Source organism: Ochotona curzoniae, unplaced genomic scaffold (assembly GCF_017591425.1).
Source record: "Ochotona curzoniae isolate NIBS_2020 unplaced genomic scaffold, NIBS_Ocur_1.0 contig_66, whole genome shotgun sequence".
Lineage (NCBI taxonomy): Eukaryota > Metazoa > Chordata > Mammalia > Lagomorpha > Ochotonidae > Ochotona > Ochotona curzoniae.
Genome location: NW_024466512.1, coordinates 5,243,879 through 5,260,277, shown reverse-complemented (window position 1 = coordinate 5,260,277; position 16,399 = coordinate 5,243,879). Strand labels below are relative to the sequence as shown.

General features: G+C 57.6%; 1 protein-coding gene and 1 long non-coding RNA gene across 2 annotated transcripts in view; both read right to left on the bottom strand.

The window, feature by feature from the left end:
- CHST15 (carbohydrate sulfotransferase 15) overlaps nucleotides 1–7,710 on the bottom strand; it is a 56,196-nt gene extending 48,486 nt beyond the window's left edge. The window contains exon 1 of the mRNA XM_040991971.1: nucleotides 7,588–7,710. The gene's annotated coding sequence lies outside the window, so the exon portion shown is untranslated. The remainder of the gene's footprint in view (nucleotides 1–7,587) is intronic.
- A 2,500-nt stretch (nucleotides 7,711–10,210) lies between these two features.
- Nucleotides 10,211–11,781, bottom strand: LOC121164081. Its single transcript, XR_005885008.1, has 3 exons — nucleotides 11,704–11,781; nucleotides 11,007–11,072; nucleotides 10,211–10,767 (listed from the first exon to the last, which is right to left on the bottom strand). It is a non-coding gene; the product is annotated as an uncharacterized LOC121164081 (long non-coding RNA).
- Between the last annotated feature and the right edge of the window lie 4,618 nt (nucleotides 11,782–16,399).

Sequence of the window (16,399 nt, the reverse complement as noted above, 5' to 3'; positions counted from 1 at the left end):
CCCCTTGGGCCATTTCCCTCCTTTGTTTCCTCTTCTTTCGGGGGGGCTCAGCACCCCCAGGACCACTGGGTAGCAAAGGCCCCCCCACAAGCAGATACCAGACACGCACCTGTCCTTGGTAGGCTGCAGATGGCAGACGGAGGACAGAAGGCCTGAGGGGTCCTGTCCTCAGAGCTCAGCACTCAGTGGGTGGAGGAGGAGCTGTCCCCACCAGCAAAGGGGCCCCGGGTTTGGCATTCCAGAACTTTTTGCTCCATCCACCAGGCTGCAGAAAGAACCATCCTGGCAGAAATCCAGCATCTGGCTACAAGACATGAGGGTCCCCAGGGTGGCCAGATGACCCTGCAGCCCCTCAGGTGGCAACCCTTACAACCCTCTGTCCCCCAGCACTGCATCGCTGCCACTTGGAAGTCAGAGGTGCGTGTCAGGACACCTCCCACTTCCTGTTCATGAGGGAGACCCGGCCGGGGCGGATAAAGCAAGCCTGGGTGGCCGCATGGACAGTAGGCAGAATTCACACAAACAGAATCACACAGCAGAGAGCAATCCCCGACAGGCCAATAGTCTGACGGTGGGTTTGGAAATTCCGGTCTGTAAAAACATGCACAGGATGCAAGTTATACTTTCAATGCAAATATTTACATTCCAAACAAAGACTCATGGCGCATAAAGACACACTATTTATAACCACCATAGGAAACCCTAACGGCCTCCACATTTCTCACCTCAGTAGAGAGCTCCTGCTCACAGTCCTCCAACACTAACCAAATTTCCAGAGTCGGTTTCCATAAGACTCTTCAGACATAAAAAGCTATGGCAACTGCCTTTTTAATTGACCCAGAGCCTAACGCCCAAAGAAACCAGGGTCATGACTCCTTTTGAAACTCAGGGGTAAGGATCAACACTGCCACATTTAGGGTCCTCTGTCTGCTGTGTGCATGCCCTGAGGCCTGGATGAACCCACGTGCCTTTTGACTCAGCACACTTGATTCCTGCGCAGCTCTGAGCAGCTCCGGCTACGAGCCCTAGAGACTGTCCTGCCAGGGCAGCAGACCATGCCTAGATAACCAGAACCCAGAACCACACAGGCCAGTTCAGGGTTACACCTCACAGAACCGCAGGTACTTCCAGGAGGTTGTCAGTCTTGGACGGGGGTGGGGATATGCCTGGAGTGACCTACAACCATGGGAGTGCACAAGGAAGCAGGGGTACAAGCAGGGGTACAAGGGACAGCTCCCCCTGCAGCGGCTGCAGAACCAGAGTGGGATCACCATTGCCAGGGCCCAGCTGACCTGGGCTGGCACAAGCGCAGACCAGAAGTGACCTCAAGGAGCCCCAGGTGAGACTGTCCAGGCCCAGGGGTGAAGTCAGTCCTTTCCTCTGCTCCAGGTAGGCTGGGTTCCACGCAGCATGAGGACTGAGCCCGCCTAAGGAGTGCGGTGCTCAGAGAGTAAGGAAACCACTTCCCCTTGGCCTGAGAGCAGTTTCCCACAGCAGAACACAGCTGCCCCTGCACCCCTAATGGTCCATCAGCCCCTACTCGGCCGGGACCCAGCTGAAGTCTCCATCTTCACCATGGGGGGATCCTCCTAGCGCCCCCCTTAGGGCTCCTTTCACGTGGATGATGCTCTGCCTGCAAAACTCCGTGGTCTACACCTGGGGGCACCAACACTGCCCTAAGGGGTGGGGAGAGGCCATGGACACACGGAGCCCAGCCCATTTCTCCTGGCTACATGGAATAATTTGCCCAACAGTCTGTGAGGTCCCGCACCTGATGCATTGGGTCAGTCACATTGACTGCCATCAGCTTCAACCAGGAACCAACACAATGGACCCCACTGGGCTCCCCTCACACAGCCAGAAGACATAGTTCAGTTTGGGTAGCTCCCTGGAGTCCTGAATTGTGTCCATTCTACCACTCAAATGACCTGACCAGGTAGAGTTTATTTGTCTCATTTCTCAGATGGGGAAACTGAGGCACAAGTCACTTTAGTATCCAAAGTCTCAAGAGTGGAAAGAAGACTTGAATCCATGCCAGTGTGAAGCTCCTTTAAGTGCCCACAGGATCCAACATTTGGGCTAAAAGAGGCCTTGTTCACCCAGCACACAGCTGCGTAGAACATGGAGGGGCTGGCGGCTTGTCCTGCAGTGCACAGGAACTGAGGGGAAGAAAGGCCACTCGCAATAACGCCTGGGTCAATGCTACATCCGATGCCTTCTACAACCACTCAGCAGGCAGCTCCCCACAGGACCATGGCAGAGCAGAAAGGAACTGCCCTGGGCCCTGTGGCCACCCCCGGGAGAGACAGAACCACCACCCGTCCTGGGTGCCCCCCAACCTGGGCACAACCACTGTCCTCATTTTAACCACAGGGAACAAAGCCAGATTGGTTGACACAGATCCCGTTTTAAGAGAAAACGTGAAGCCAGCAGCAGACCACAAGACAAGCACAACAGGGTCGGCCTGGTCTAATGTCCCACCCGCGGCGCAGCGTTTTGCAGGCACCTGGGAGCCTGGGCTGCCGGCTTCAGTATTTCCATCACAAACTGGAAAAGCTCCAAGTCTCCATTATAATGACACCTCCTGCTTTTGAGGAGCTGCCAGCCCTGCTTTCTTCAGCAACTTAAAAGGCCAGCACCAGGAGGAGTTCTAGAAATTCTAAGAGAGGGTGTCTGGGAGCACCTGCCCCAGCCAAGAGCCCCCAACCCCACTCCCACCACACTCAGCTCAGAACTCCTTTCAAGCTCAGAGAGGCATTCGGAATGAGACATTCAGACAGGAGCCCCCAACATGTCTCTGCCCACTCGGCTTACTGCTTAGCAGCTCATGTGGAACACGGCTAACCCCCATGGCCCACCTGTACCATCCACTGAGCAGAGGGGGTGGCAGCTGCTGGTCCACCACCGCCTTTCACGCATGGGTGGCCAGACAGGGGAAGTTACCAGCCCAGCTGACCCAGCTGCAGTCCCAGCACCCAGGGGCTTCCCACCTTATACCCTTGTAGGTGTGCTGAGAGCGGTGCCTCCCTCCTAAAGACATGCCTGTGGGAGGAGCCTCCCAAGAGTTCGTGAAAAAAATCTGCTACAAAGACCCACGCCTGGACTTCAAAATTCTTTGCAGCAAAACACATCCATCTTTCAATTCCATCTCCGCGAACTTTTGGAAGTACTATTTTATATATAAACTGCATACAATCTCTGGCCTGGACGCTACCCTCCATTGCTAGCCATGAGCTCCAGGGCTGAAGGACAGCCCAGGAACCAACTGTCCGGCAGTGCTCCCAGCGCCAGGGACGGGGTGAAGTCGCCACCCCAGGTGCCCGGAGGGCTCCCCGGAGGCCCCTGGAAGGCGCCTGGCAGCCGTGTTATGTAACTGTGACTTGCACCAACCCAACCCCGCCCACAAATCTGAGCTCTATGCTCTGTGCAGGGGGATCTGCTCTCTGCCCCGTGGGCTCCCGGGGAGACCCAGAAACATTGCCGCTGCTTTGCCCGTTCCTCCGCACCTCTTCCAAAAGGCATTAGGATGAGAAACCGCTTCCCACTTGCCTCCTCCCCCTAACTCAACCACTTGCTGATTCATGCCTGCCTCCTCCCTTGAGAAGCCAAAATTGCTCTCTGCCGCCCACCCGCCTCTCATTCCCCCCCTTCCTACAGTGTGGGTCTTGGAGTCTTCCTGCTACCATCTCCGACAGCATCCCCCACCCCACCTCTACGGGACGCCAGGGACACACCTGTGCAAGCCCAGCACACGCTCAGCTGCAAACAGGAAGCGCCACAGCACATAATGCTGTCTTCCTCCCCCAACACCCACACTTCCACAGGAAGAGCTGCATCCTGGCCTGGAGCAGCACAACACCCAGCGTCTTCCTGCAGGACATTCCCACTCCAGCCAACTGCTGCCTCTATGCCTCACCGCAAGCCAGGAGGACATACCAGTCACTTCACCCCGAGGCCAGCTGCTACAGGAGACTCCATTCCACAAAGCAGCAGACCCTAACAGTTAGGGACAACAGAGTTAGCCTTGGAGGTAACATCATCACCCCAGAGATAGACCTGGGGGTGGGACTCTATGTGGCTACACTGATAGTCCCCCACAATAGCACTCCCAGGTCAGCCACGACTTGAAATTTGGTTTTTAGAGCTGGACCTCCCCAGCCTCCAAAGGGCACCTTTGCCATGGTGCTTTGCAGATGCCTGGGGAGGCTCAGCATCTGACCTTGGGGACAGCTGCCCAGCCATAGGGAGTGTGCAGCCCTCTAAGCAGCTTCTCAGAGGCCCAGGCCAATGTGGCGGAGACAAAGGAGCAGACCTTCTACAGCCAATGACTGCACCCACTTTCCACTTAGCCAGCGGGGAACCTGGACACCAGGCTCCATGCGCTGAGCTACCAGTTCCACATCTACAAAAGGAGGCTCCTCCCACTCCCCCTGCACCGTGCGTCACGCCCTTGTCCACCTGTCCATGGTCTGCTACCAGCCTTCTCAGCCACTCTGCACCCAGCGTTGGGATGCCATCAAACCTAACTCAGGAGGCTCAACTGTGGGGTTAATTGGCAAAATCCATAAAAGTTTGGCGCACACAGCAGGAATTTACGGAGGAGCTGCGGAAGGAGCCAAGGGTGAGAGGAAATCTAGAAGGCCTGATCTCTTGCCTCCAGCCGAGACCAGGCACCATCAGTGCCCGTTCTGGCTTAGTCCCTGGGCCTGTGGGACTGTGATTCCAGTGCCCAGCATATCCTTCCAGGCCAGATGGAACATTGCAGACAACCCCAGAAGGCTGTCACCCCAACCCCTTATTAAAATTTTGGCCCATGCTGACATATACAAGCTGCAAAATTCTCTTGCACTTTAACCAGACTTGTCCATTTGTTTCCAACAGGCCCAGAGCTGAGTGCAAGCCGCCCCTGCAGGTGGCAGTCAGTTCCAGAAAGCCCCAGGCCAGCCTCTTCCCCAAGCCCCTCCATCTGCAGGGCACCTGCCAGCTTCAGGCAGTACCCAACCCAACACTAAGTGATGGTTTCCCCAGGTCAGGTTCACAAAGCCCAGGACCAATGCGGAGTTTCTCCTCTGCACTTTGTCTAATCAAGCAGCACTCCCTGTCAAGCCCCAGCCTGGCCTCTTCCCCACGCCTTCTGGCACGGGTCTGACAGGCCCCCACCTCTCCTGGCCAGGGACCCAGCATTGTCACTCGAGCTTCTGGCGCAGCAGCTGTTTTCCTTCCATACTGTTCTCCTCCCAGGTTGCTCACTACCGCCTGGCCAGGTCCACGGTTCCAGCACCAGCCTTCTGATCATCGAAGCAAAGCAGGGCACACCTGCTTCCCCACACCCTGTACAAGGGCCCAGGTGGATTAACCCACAAGCAGCAAAGACACTGCCCGTCTCCTTCAGGGACCCTGGCACCTGCTCCCTCCAACAGCCAGCAACCTTGCAGGGCAAGTCAGGCCGGGGGCTCCACTCCCAGCTCACCTGGCAGATAGACGCCTGGCAGGCCACGTCAATGAACCTGCTCAGTCTCCCAGCCAGGAGGTGACTAGGAAAGAAAAAAAAAAAATCCTCTGCCAACTCTCTGATGAGCCTCACAGAGAGAAACTCATTTTCTTAAAACAATCCAACTAAAAGGGGTTTCCAGTCCCTGGCTGTTTGAAACAAAGTCGCAGATATTCTCGACACTTTCACCTATCAATCAAGAGATCCTGGTTCTACACAGTTTGCAAAATTAATAAGCGTTCTGAAAAGAAGGAGTCCTGCTTCTGCAACTAGGAAAGGGATGAGATGGAGATGAATAATGTGTAAGGACCGACAGAAATTCTGCCCCAAATCCCTAGGCCTCAGTTTCCTTCCAGCGCCCTCGGGAGGGTGCCAACCCACACCTGAGAGGTATTTCCCATCATTCAGGGACCCCTACTGGGAGACGGGACTGAGCCCCCACGTGCAGCCTCAGCGAGATGCTTCCAGAACCAAAACTTCATTCCTGAAACCTCAGCACCCCAAGAAACCCAACTGACCCAGCGGTTTGGGCCCACCAGCAGGAATTCAGGGACGGCAGGGTCGGGGAGAGTGCTGCTCCAGGAGCCTCCAGGGGCCAGCAGGAACACAGAGTCCACGTCTACACGTGCTGCTCCAGCCGCCCCGCCGGGGACTCGGAGCGCAGAGCGAGCAGGCAGCGTGGGCACTGGGACCGAGACCGGGTGGCCACGCAGCGCTGCCTGGAGGCAGGCGGCTGCAAAGGCTCGGCACGCAGAGAGGCGCGCACGGGCCGGCCAATCGGTTCCCCAGAGGAGTCGGAGACGCCGCCGTAGCGCTCCATTCATTGCCCCCCGCGCCAGGTTCCCTTCGCCCCGGGGCCGCCTACCCGCGATTCCAGGGGGCCCCACCCGGACCAACTGCACCACGATCGCCACCCGTCGCCCAAGCCCCTGCGTCCTCTCCACCGGCACACACAGCCAGGTCGGGGGCCGCCGCAGCCCCAACTCCCCACAGCTCCCCCACCCACAGCCCGCCTCCCCAGCGCCGCCCCCCCGAGCGCGGTTCAGACCTGCCTTGCTCGGCTCGCCGCGCCCAGGCAGCCTGGGGACGCCTCGGAGAAGCGTGCAACTCCCGAGTCTCGCTGCCTCAGGAGACGCGGCGGGGCGCGAGGAGGGGACTGGGATGGGGGACCCGGAGGAGGGTGGACAAGGAGGCGGGGAGCAAAAGTTCAGGGCGCTCCAGGCTCGGCCGCACCTCGTCCCCCCCGGGCTCCGCTCCCGGAACCGGACCCCCAGCCATGCGCACCCCAGACCCCTCTCCTTCCCTGCCAGGGAGGCCGTAGGACCGGGGTAGGGTTCCCGAGGCGGCACTGAGCCCGCGCCCCGGAAGAGCGTGCCAGATGCCCCCTACCTGCCTGGAACCACGCCTGGGAACTTCCCCGAAGTGCGCGGGGGTGAGGACGCACGACCAAGGCGAATCTCTCTCCCACACGGTGAAGACAACGGGGTCTGCGGGCTCCCACCTGCAGCTCCTGGGACCGGGTGGTGCGGGGGCGCGGGATTGCGACTCCCGGGGCTGTTGTGCGAGACAGCGGGCCGGTGCGTGCCGGCGGCGTGCGTCCCTCGCCAGTCTCCAGCTATCCACAGCGCCACCACGCCATCGCCCGGCCCGCTGTGCCCGAGCTCCGGCCGCGTTCTCCAGGGCTTGGGAGGGGGGCGTGTGAGCCCCAGCGGCGGCGCCGCCTCCGGGCAGCCGTTCCAGCAGGGTCCCCAATCGCGTTGGGCGCCCGGAACTCGGCCTGGACCCGCCGCGAGGGGACTCCAGCCGCCGGGGACGGCGAAAGCCTCGGGGAAGCCGGGCCGAGGGGCACGGGGCCCAGACCTGCCGGGCTCAGCGCGCTCGCAAGTTCATTGTCTGCCTGGGCCGCCGTCGCCGCCGCTGCTTCTGCCGCCGCGCCGGCAGCGCCGCGGGAAGTGAGGCTGCGCGCAGTCTCCGCTGGACTCGCTGCGCCGGCCGCCAGCCACACCGCTCCCCCGGAACCGGAGGGGCCCGGGACCCGCGAGCCCGAAGCCAGCCCCTCGCCACCCCCGCCCCGGCACCTGGCACCCAACGCGTACCTGGATAGCCCGACTCCAGCCCGCGAGCCTCTGCGGCTCCGGCTCCGCGGGAGCGCGCCCAGCCCCGCGCCTGGAGCCCCGCATCCAAGGCGCGTCAACCTGCTCCCGGAGCGCAGGCTGGAAAAGTTTGGGAGTGACGTGCAGATGGCGAACGCAGCGTCCGAGGAGAACCCGCCCCCCCGCCTGTGTCGCGCGGCCACACAGCGTCCCGCGCATGGAATGCGAGGCCAGGACCCCGCCCCCTCCCCTTCCTAGGAAAGGCGGCTGGTGGGGTGCGGTGCGCTGCAAACAGGCAAACCGAAAGCCCTCCGGCCTGGCAGGGACCACGCACCGGGGACATTTTTAAGGAACTTGGCGGTCTGGAGCCATCCTATACCTTGAGATTCAAGGCCACGGCGCGGGCGGGGGCGGGGGATGTTGGGCGCCCTCTGTTGCATTTTTGTATCCCTGGGAGGCTGGCCTGGCTTCTTGTTGGTGCCTGCGAGACCCCAAGCGCCAGAGCCTGTCGCATTGGCCAGGAGGCGGCCTGCTCCAGCCAGGAATGAGTTAAAGAGAGACACTTCCCACCCTAGAGGGTTGGGGCGGGAAGGGTGCTTGCAGCACACCCCTCCTACCCACACAAACACAGACACCCGCCTTTAGTTAACAGATCAGAAGGACAGGCAAAGAGCCTGCAGCCCCTTGACGACATTGCCACAGCCAGAGCCTCAAAGCTTCAGGCAGTGGAACTCAAAACTGGCTAAGGTAAAGTGCTGGTCTCGATGGCTCGACGGCTCCATGGTGTGAATGGTGACGCTTGGCGCTGCCTCTCCCTTTCTCCCCTGTACGGCTGGCGACTCCTTCTACTCCCAGAATGCAAAAGCCACCCCAAGGCCCTCAACTTGAGCTGAGCATCCATTCCGACCATCTGTTGTAGAGACCACAATCAGAGGTTGTTGACTGCAGATGGGAGCACTCACCGGAGGGGCCTTCCCTGCCTTCCCTGAAGCTTCAGCGTTTCCCTGCAAAGAATGCCCCTTTACAGAAAACCTGCAAGGAAAGACTGCACGGCAAAGAGGCCAGCCCTGGAGGCCCAGCCCAGCTTGCTTTTTTTCCACATAGACTCCACTTGGCGGGTTTTGTCCTTTATTATTTCTTTAAACAAAAACCTTCTTCTGCAAATACAATGAACTGCTTTTTGCAAGGTTCACAATCCCCGATAGATGTCGACGCCATTTTTCAAGGTCTCACCCACGTTGTGGCTTGGGGCTTATTTATGAGTTTCCCCCAGAAAAGCCTGCCTTTCAGTGAGGTTTATATGCGGGAGTAATGGCACAGGGAGACACAGTGCAGGCTGCTGTTCAGGAGGCCAGGCTGTCCACGCGTCTGCGAGCAAGGCCCTGGGCCAGGCAGCTGTCAGACCCCAGTGTGCCCCGGGTAAACACAGGGCCGGGTCTGTGGCTGCAGGGAGAAGGAAATCCCATGCCCGAGAGGGGTAAGGGCCCTAGTTCCTGCTCGCCTCCTCCCTCTCCCTCCCACAGACACATGCCTGTCCTAGAGCCGGGCGCGGGGAGCCTTGGGTTGGTGTCCTGCACAGGTGTCGGAAATGGCAGCTGACGTGGGGCACATTGTTTGGAAGAAAAATCACAGTGTTGCCTAAATTGGGATTCTACTGGGGACTGCCTGGTGTCTTCCTCCCCGTGCCCGAGGTCACCCAGAGGATCATCCCCACTGCCAAGCGCCCCTGGACGTGAACTGCGAAAGATGACCCTGGAGTCGTCCAGGGGCATGTGAATAGTAAGAGCTGAAATGTCCAGGAGCCTGCAGACGGGCTAGAGAGGCAGAGGCCAACAGGGCAAGGTGACTCGTGGAGGTGAGTCGGGAAAGTATGTGGATAATCTAGGAAGCCAAATAGTTCCCCCTCGTGTGTGCATGCATGCGCAGGCATGTATGGCACTCTGACACCCCATCACCATGGAATTCAATCTCCTGGGTTCAAATCCTGCTTCTGCCTTGGGCAGAACAGCTCTGTGCTTGCCCTGGTGGATGGAATTCTTCCTCCCCTGGCTTTGTGGCACATCCACGACCCGCACAGCCTCCAGCTGTGCCGGCTCTACTTCCCCCACCCCTTAGCTTTGAACTTGCCTTAGACCCTGAGCCATCACAGATTGGAAGTGGGTCAGAGGCATGAAATGTGCTTGCAGGACTGAACTTGCCTGCACGCATTTTGGAGGCGCAGCTGCCTCTCGGGCTCACACATGCGCACACGCAGGATAGATTCGAACTCAACCTGCCCCCGCACTCACAGTGGCTGCCGCCCACCTGCAGAGGCTTAAACAGGGGGACCAGGAAGGCGTGTGCTCCTGGGCCACTGAAGACTGGGGTCGCGGCCTCAGCACTCCTAGGGCAGCCACTGACAGGCATGTGGCCTCGGTGGGTGCTTTGAGAACTGGAGACAACATCTGGATGACAACAAGAGCGGAAAAGTTTCTGGTAGTAACCCTGTTGAAAATCATGTCACGATGAGCATCACATGGTGTTTGCTAATGGACTCATTGATTCAGTGAACAAATGTGCCTGTAATTAAGATACCATGGAAGACAAGTGAAGGCTATATCAGAGAGTGAGAAGACCAGGGCCTGCCTGCAGCCTGCAGGCATTCATTCACCCATTTGTGCAGGAGGCTAGGAGCGCTCAGAAGATCCAGGCTCTGCTTCTGCCACTGGGAAAGGCTGTGCCTGAGTGCCAGCGAGGCCTAGACACTGTTGTTTCCAGCACCTCTGCCACCAGCACCGACCTGTTCCCACCCCATGACTGACAGATTTAGACTGCTTGGAAACTTGAAGAGTATTTCAATTGCATAAATTCAGAAATACTCTGCTTAGGCGGATCCCTTCTACAGTAATGCATCCACTAAGTGCACCTGAAGCAATTTTGGAATGCTAATCCATCACAAATCGACATGAAATCTTGGGTCCATGTGAAAATTTCCTACCTCCAGTCTATACCATCTACCAGAGTTTGGAGAAAAACAGCCAGCTGCTCCTCGAGGCTGGGACCGGGGTTCTGCGTTGAAATCTTCAGTGGACAGTTGCGTGGTGCCAGGTTGTAAGTAAACGTCCAGCTCATGCACGCTTGAACGCTAGCTGATCTAACAGGGTTCCTGAAAGTGCAGAAGGATGCACCTGCTTCTGCGACAGTCTCTGAAACCAGGAGCGAACGAATCAGTGGGTGATAAAAGAGACCAAACCTCAGTTACCCCTCCCGAGGCTGTTGCTACCGGATATTAAAGGACAGTGCCTGTTGACTGGCTGTTTTAAGCTGCAGACCTTTTGCCAATAAGGCGAAGCTTACAGCTGGTAGCATTTCCACTCGCTGCAACCCACCCCACAGCTAAATGAGCTGGTGGCTCCGTAACTTTAGTCCTAGATGTGCAATACCTGAGCCTTCTCAGTGCATCCCATTCTGATTCAAGCTTCCACGCAGTCAGATGTCACAAAGCCGTGCTGGCAAGGATGACAGCCGCGAGGAAGGGCACATGCCAGTCATGCAATTTACTTCCTCCCTTCTGGGTCCAGCCCAGGCCTGCTCCATCCCACAGCCCAGGCCTGCTCCATCCCACAGCCCAGGCCTGCTCCATTCCACAGCCCCAGGCCTGCTCCATCCCACAGCCCAGGCCTGCTCCATCCCACAGCCCAGGCCTGCTCCATCCCACAGCCCCAGGCCTGCTCCATCCCACAGCCCCAGGCCTGCTCCATTCCACAGCCCAGGCCTGCTCCATCCCACAGCCCCAGGCCTGCTCCATCCCACAGCCCCAGGCCTGCTCCATCCCACAGCCCCAGGCCTGCTCCATCCCACAGCCCCAGCCCTGTGAGGGCCCCAGCTCCAGTTAACAACCATCCTCCTACCAAGCCTGGAAAAACACTGAGGAATTTTTTTAAATGCAAATTTCCAAGTCCCTACTAAAAGATTCTGTTTTGATGAATTTAGGCTGGAAGCAGGGATCAGATAGTAGAGGGTGGTGCCTGGAAATCTGACTTTCAGCAAGCATCACCACCCACCCACAATCCACAGGCCCAGAGAAGTTTGCACCTGGGTCCTCTCAGCCTTGGACCGCGGCCCTTGCCCTCCACTGACCTGTCCTTGCTCCATCCCAGCTGGGAAAAGTCAGGATCGTGTCCCTCAAGGTCCCCTGACTAGCAACCTGCATTCCATCTGCCAAGTTTCACAGGCATGTCACAAGTGTCGAGTGTGAATGGCCAGAATTCCCCGGAAATGTGCATGCATGGGTGGGTGCTTGGCAAGGAATCACCTGGAGTGGCTATGGAGACAGAAATTTGGACCCAGGAGGGCCAGTGGAATGGGCCTGGGTCCAAGCCCCAAGCCCAGCTCCAAAAGCAGGAGACGATGTGCCTGCTGGAGGGCAGCCAGGCAGAAGAGACAGAGTCAGGGTACAGATGGAGATGAGAGGGGGGGGGGGGAGAGAGAGAATTCCCTCCCTTGGCCATTTGCTCTGACTCTCAAAGCATCAGAGGGCCCCACCCACACGGGGATGCATGCTCTGTGTGACTCAATCTCCTGATTCAAATGCTATTCTCCCCCAAAGACACCTCACAGACACACCTCAGAGTGACATTTGCCAGGACCCAGCTGACTTATGGCCCTGTCAGGTTACCCTATAATAACAACCACTCCAGAGGCTGCTTAAAACCCAGCATCTGTTCCCATCCACCTAGCTAGCTCACTCCACTTCTTCACTTGCTGAGCAGGCTCCAGGGCTGCCACTTGGAAGCCCGCAGGATCTGCCCAGCTCTCACCCCCAGAGCCCACCAGCTGAAAAGACCCAGACAGCTGAGCGCCAGGAGCCACACCTGACCAGGACGTGGAGAAGCCAGCTCAGCGGGCGCATGCTGCTCCTGTATCCGTGAGAACCTGGCCAAAGAGAGGGTCCCCAGTCCCAGGATCTCCCCACGCAGGCACGGAGGAGCAGTTGACACCCTGAGGTCCTTTGCTCTAATTTGGTTTGGAGGCCCCTCCCTGGGAGTGGCCACACACATCAGAGATTCCAGAAGACAGATGTCTGGATGCTCACAGCATGCCTTTCACAGGTTCATCTTTATCTCGGGACCAGGATCACTCTCCCTGGAAACGTGGGGGTGCTGGAATGATGCCAAGTGGTCCATTGCTGCTGCCACCCCCATGCTGGGGTGTCCAGCACTCACCCCACGCCTTCCAGGTGGGAAACCTTTGAAACCAGCTCTGGGGCGAACACCCTATGCCACTGCACAGCCAAGCTGCTGGTTCCTTTAGGATTCATCCCCAATGGAGCTCTGGTGTCCCTTCAGCAGCCACCAACGATGAGACAGGGACCTCAGCTTCCTGTCCTCACTCAGGCTGCGATCCAGCCCAGTGCAAGTCATGGCAACAAGACTGAATTTTTCTTTCAGTTCAGTTGACAGTCGAGGAATCAGATAGTCGACTACAAACCCACTTGTATGATCCTTCCTGGAAGTGTTCATCTGGTGTGGGGACCCACAGAGCCATCCTCTCCAGCAAACTCCACACAGACCGCCTGTGGGACACATGAAAGCGTAGAGCCCAAATAAACCAGGTCTCACAGCAGCCCACCCCCACCCAGCCCAGGTGCTGCGGTCACAGGGTCACAGTGGCTGCGTAATCGCTCCCAGCTGCCATACCCCTGGGACTTCCCGACAGACACCCCTCTGGGCCTGGCTCCCGCCTCCAAAAGACTCCTAGAGGAAATCTGAATGCCATGTTTTCCAAACAACACAGTAGGCTGAGAAATGGGACTCTCGGCTCCAGTCGTGGCTGACACAGAAGGATCGAAATCCAAGTTCAGGGGCAGCCACTGCGTCTAGCAATGAAGCCTCTGCTTGGAACATCCGCATCACGAATCAAAGAGCCTGGTTCAAGTCCCAACTCACGCTCCTGACTCCAACTTCCTGTTAAAGTGTTCCTCGGCGGCAGCAGGTGATGGGTCTGGGACGTGGGGCCCTGCCAGCTCACACTGAAGACCTGGATTGAGCTGTGGCTCCCGGCTCTGGCCTGGCTGTGTGTGGGTGTTTGGGGAGTAAGCCAGCGGATGGAGAGCTCTGTCTCCTTCTCTCTGCATTTTAAATAAATGACACATGTATTTTCCAAATAAATAAGTAGATCCAAGCTGTCCATGCTCCTGTGCGCTTAGAAAACCACAGAGCCCTAACCTCGCCAAGTGATAGCCACGATTTGATCCTATCCGTAGGGACACTGTAGGGCACAAGGGCTTCGTTGTGACAATGCCCCACCTCCTCAGGGCCCCCCTCAGTCCCTGGCTGCAGCTCTGCAGCACCCCAGGGTCAAGCACCCACGAAAGTGGTTCCTTCACATATGTTGTTTGGCCTTGAGGTTTGCCGGCCCCGTGTGTTAAGAAACATCAACACACCAAGACCACTGATACAAGGTTTTTTGCACGTTGGCTAACTTCCTGCTGACTCAGCCAGGCTGGGAAGCAGCCAATTGTGCTAAGTTCTCAGGCCTTGCAGGAGAGATATTGATTGCTGACTCGTCCTCTGTTTAGTAAAACACACTGGGCCTCGCAGTGGAGCCTGGGGGCTCCTCGGGGCCTCTTCCCCAGCTGCTGGTTTGCAGAAAGGGGGTGAAACCTAATCAACCACAATGGGACTTGCAGTTCCTATTCTCACCCTCCTGTGGTTTTGCTGGGTCAAAGAGGTGAGTGAGTCAACATTTCCATGCCTCAGCTTGCACACCTGCAAAATGGCTACAAGGAAACGCAGGCCTGGCTGAGGGCAGAGCGCACCCTGTAGTTCATCTCCAAGGAGCTCAGTTCTTTCCAGAAGTGAGGCCAGTGGTTGCTGGGACTCCCTCTTTGGGACTCAAACGTGGCTGAGGTGATTGTAAGAGTAGATTCTGCAAAACCGAAGCCCCACAAAGATGGGCAAAGGATCGCAGGACACACAGGGAGCCCTCTGCTCACCCCTGGCCCTGCCTGGCAGGAGGCATTCTACCATGACCATCTCGTCTGTCAGCCAGGCCAGAGAGCCAGCACAGAGCATAGCAGCAGAGGCTCTGGTTAAACTACCATGCCAACACCCCATGCCACCCCTTGCCATGCCAACACCCCAGGTGGGCACCAGTTCAAGTCCCAGCTGCTCTACATCAGATTCAGCTTTCCTGCAAAAAGAAGCAGAAGATGGCCCAAGTGCTTGGGTCCCTGCGCCCATAGAGAAGAAACAGATGGAGCTCCTGGCTTCAGCCTGGGCCAGAGCTGGCTGCTGCAGGCATTTGGGGAGTGAAGCAAGGGATGGAAGGTTTTTCTCTCTCTTACTCTCGCTCATATTCTCTCTCCCTTCTTCTTTTTGAATGATCTTTTTAAAAGGAAGAACATTTTAAAAAGAGAGAGTTGTTTACAACACGCTGAATTCCAAATTCCAAAGACCAGAGGGGTTCATGACATTTCTAAGGCCTTGACTGCTGCAAGCATAAACCCCACGTGATGTGCTACTCACGTGATGTGCCTCATGGCACCCAAGCACCACCAGGCCTGAGTCTGCCAGCACTGGGATCCGGTTACCTGCTCCAGGACCACCACTGTGGGATAACACACACTTCCTGAGGCTGGGGCCCGTCTGGAGGGACTGTCTAGTGCAGACCTCAGCTTGGGGGAACAGAAGGGAGAGGAAGGTGGCAGAGCCTCCTGCAGTGGGAATTCTGCAGACAGTGGGGCACGGGGGCCAGTGGGCAGAAGGCCAGCCTACCTGCTCCCACCCACATCTGTCATCTTCCCAGAGTGCCACCTGCTCCCCACCCCAGCCCCAGCCACTGTCTTCTCCTGGCTCTGGGTTCTTACACTGTACCCCTTCCTTGCTCTCATCTCTGCAAGAATCTGAACTGTTCTACGTCCCCACCCTAATGGCCTTCTTCTTGTGCCTGCCCTCTCTACCCCCACATGCCGTGGCACACACTCCCTGCTCCTGGAACACCCAGCTGCTCACAGGCACCTCTGGGCCACCTTGCAGGGAAGCCAGCTGGAGACCTCCTGGCCCTGCCACTGGCTGTGTCTGGCAGGCTGAGGCCTGGCCCAGCAGGCAGGAGCTCTCCAAATACCTCTGGCTGCCCCTCAGGGACAAGGTCACCGCAAACTCCGCAGGAAGTGAACCTGGCATCACATGTGGCCTGTGTATGGACAGACAAAGCCCACGTGTGTCAGATACTGGGGCAGGAGGGTACAAGTGGCCAAAGCAGAGGTCTGGCTAACGTCCATTGGCATGCCCACATCACTTCCTCACGATGCCCCTGGCTAAATGTGGGACTGAGAGCTCACATCCCTTCGACAACATGCTGAGGAGGCCCCTGAGTCGTGAATGCAGAGCAGGAGTGGAGAAAGGAGCTTGGAGGCCAATCCCAGCAGCCCTGTCTCTGATATCATAGTTCACACAAGGGAGCCATGACATCACTTGCTTTCCTTCCTAGGCCAAAGGAAAAGTGAACCCAGGGTGAGAATGAGCAGATCCACCTTCTCTGGAGTGAGCTCTGGGACTGTGAGATGGTAAGTGTCCTCAGAGCTGAACCGAGTTGGAGTACAGGCCTTCTATCCCTTAGTACAAAACCACCCCAGCTTGGTGCCCCAGGTACCTGAGACTTATCCTGGGGTTAATGGGGAGGAGTGAGTGCTGGTCGGTGAATAGATGAATGGATGGGTGGGTGGATGGATGGACAGAAAAACACATGGATGGTTGGATGGGAGGATGGATAGGTGGATGGGTGGATGGATGGATGGAAGGAAGGAAGGATGGATGGATGGATGGATGGATGG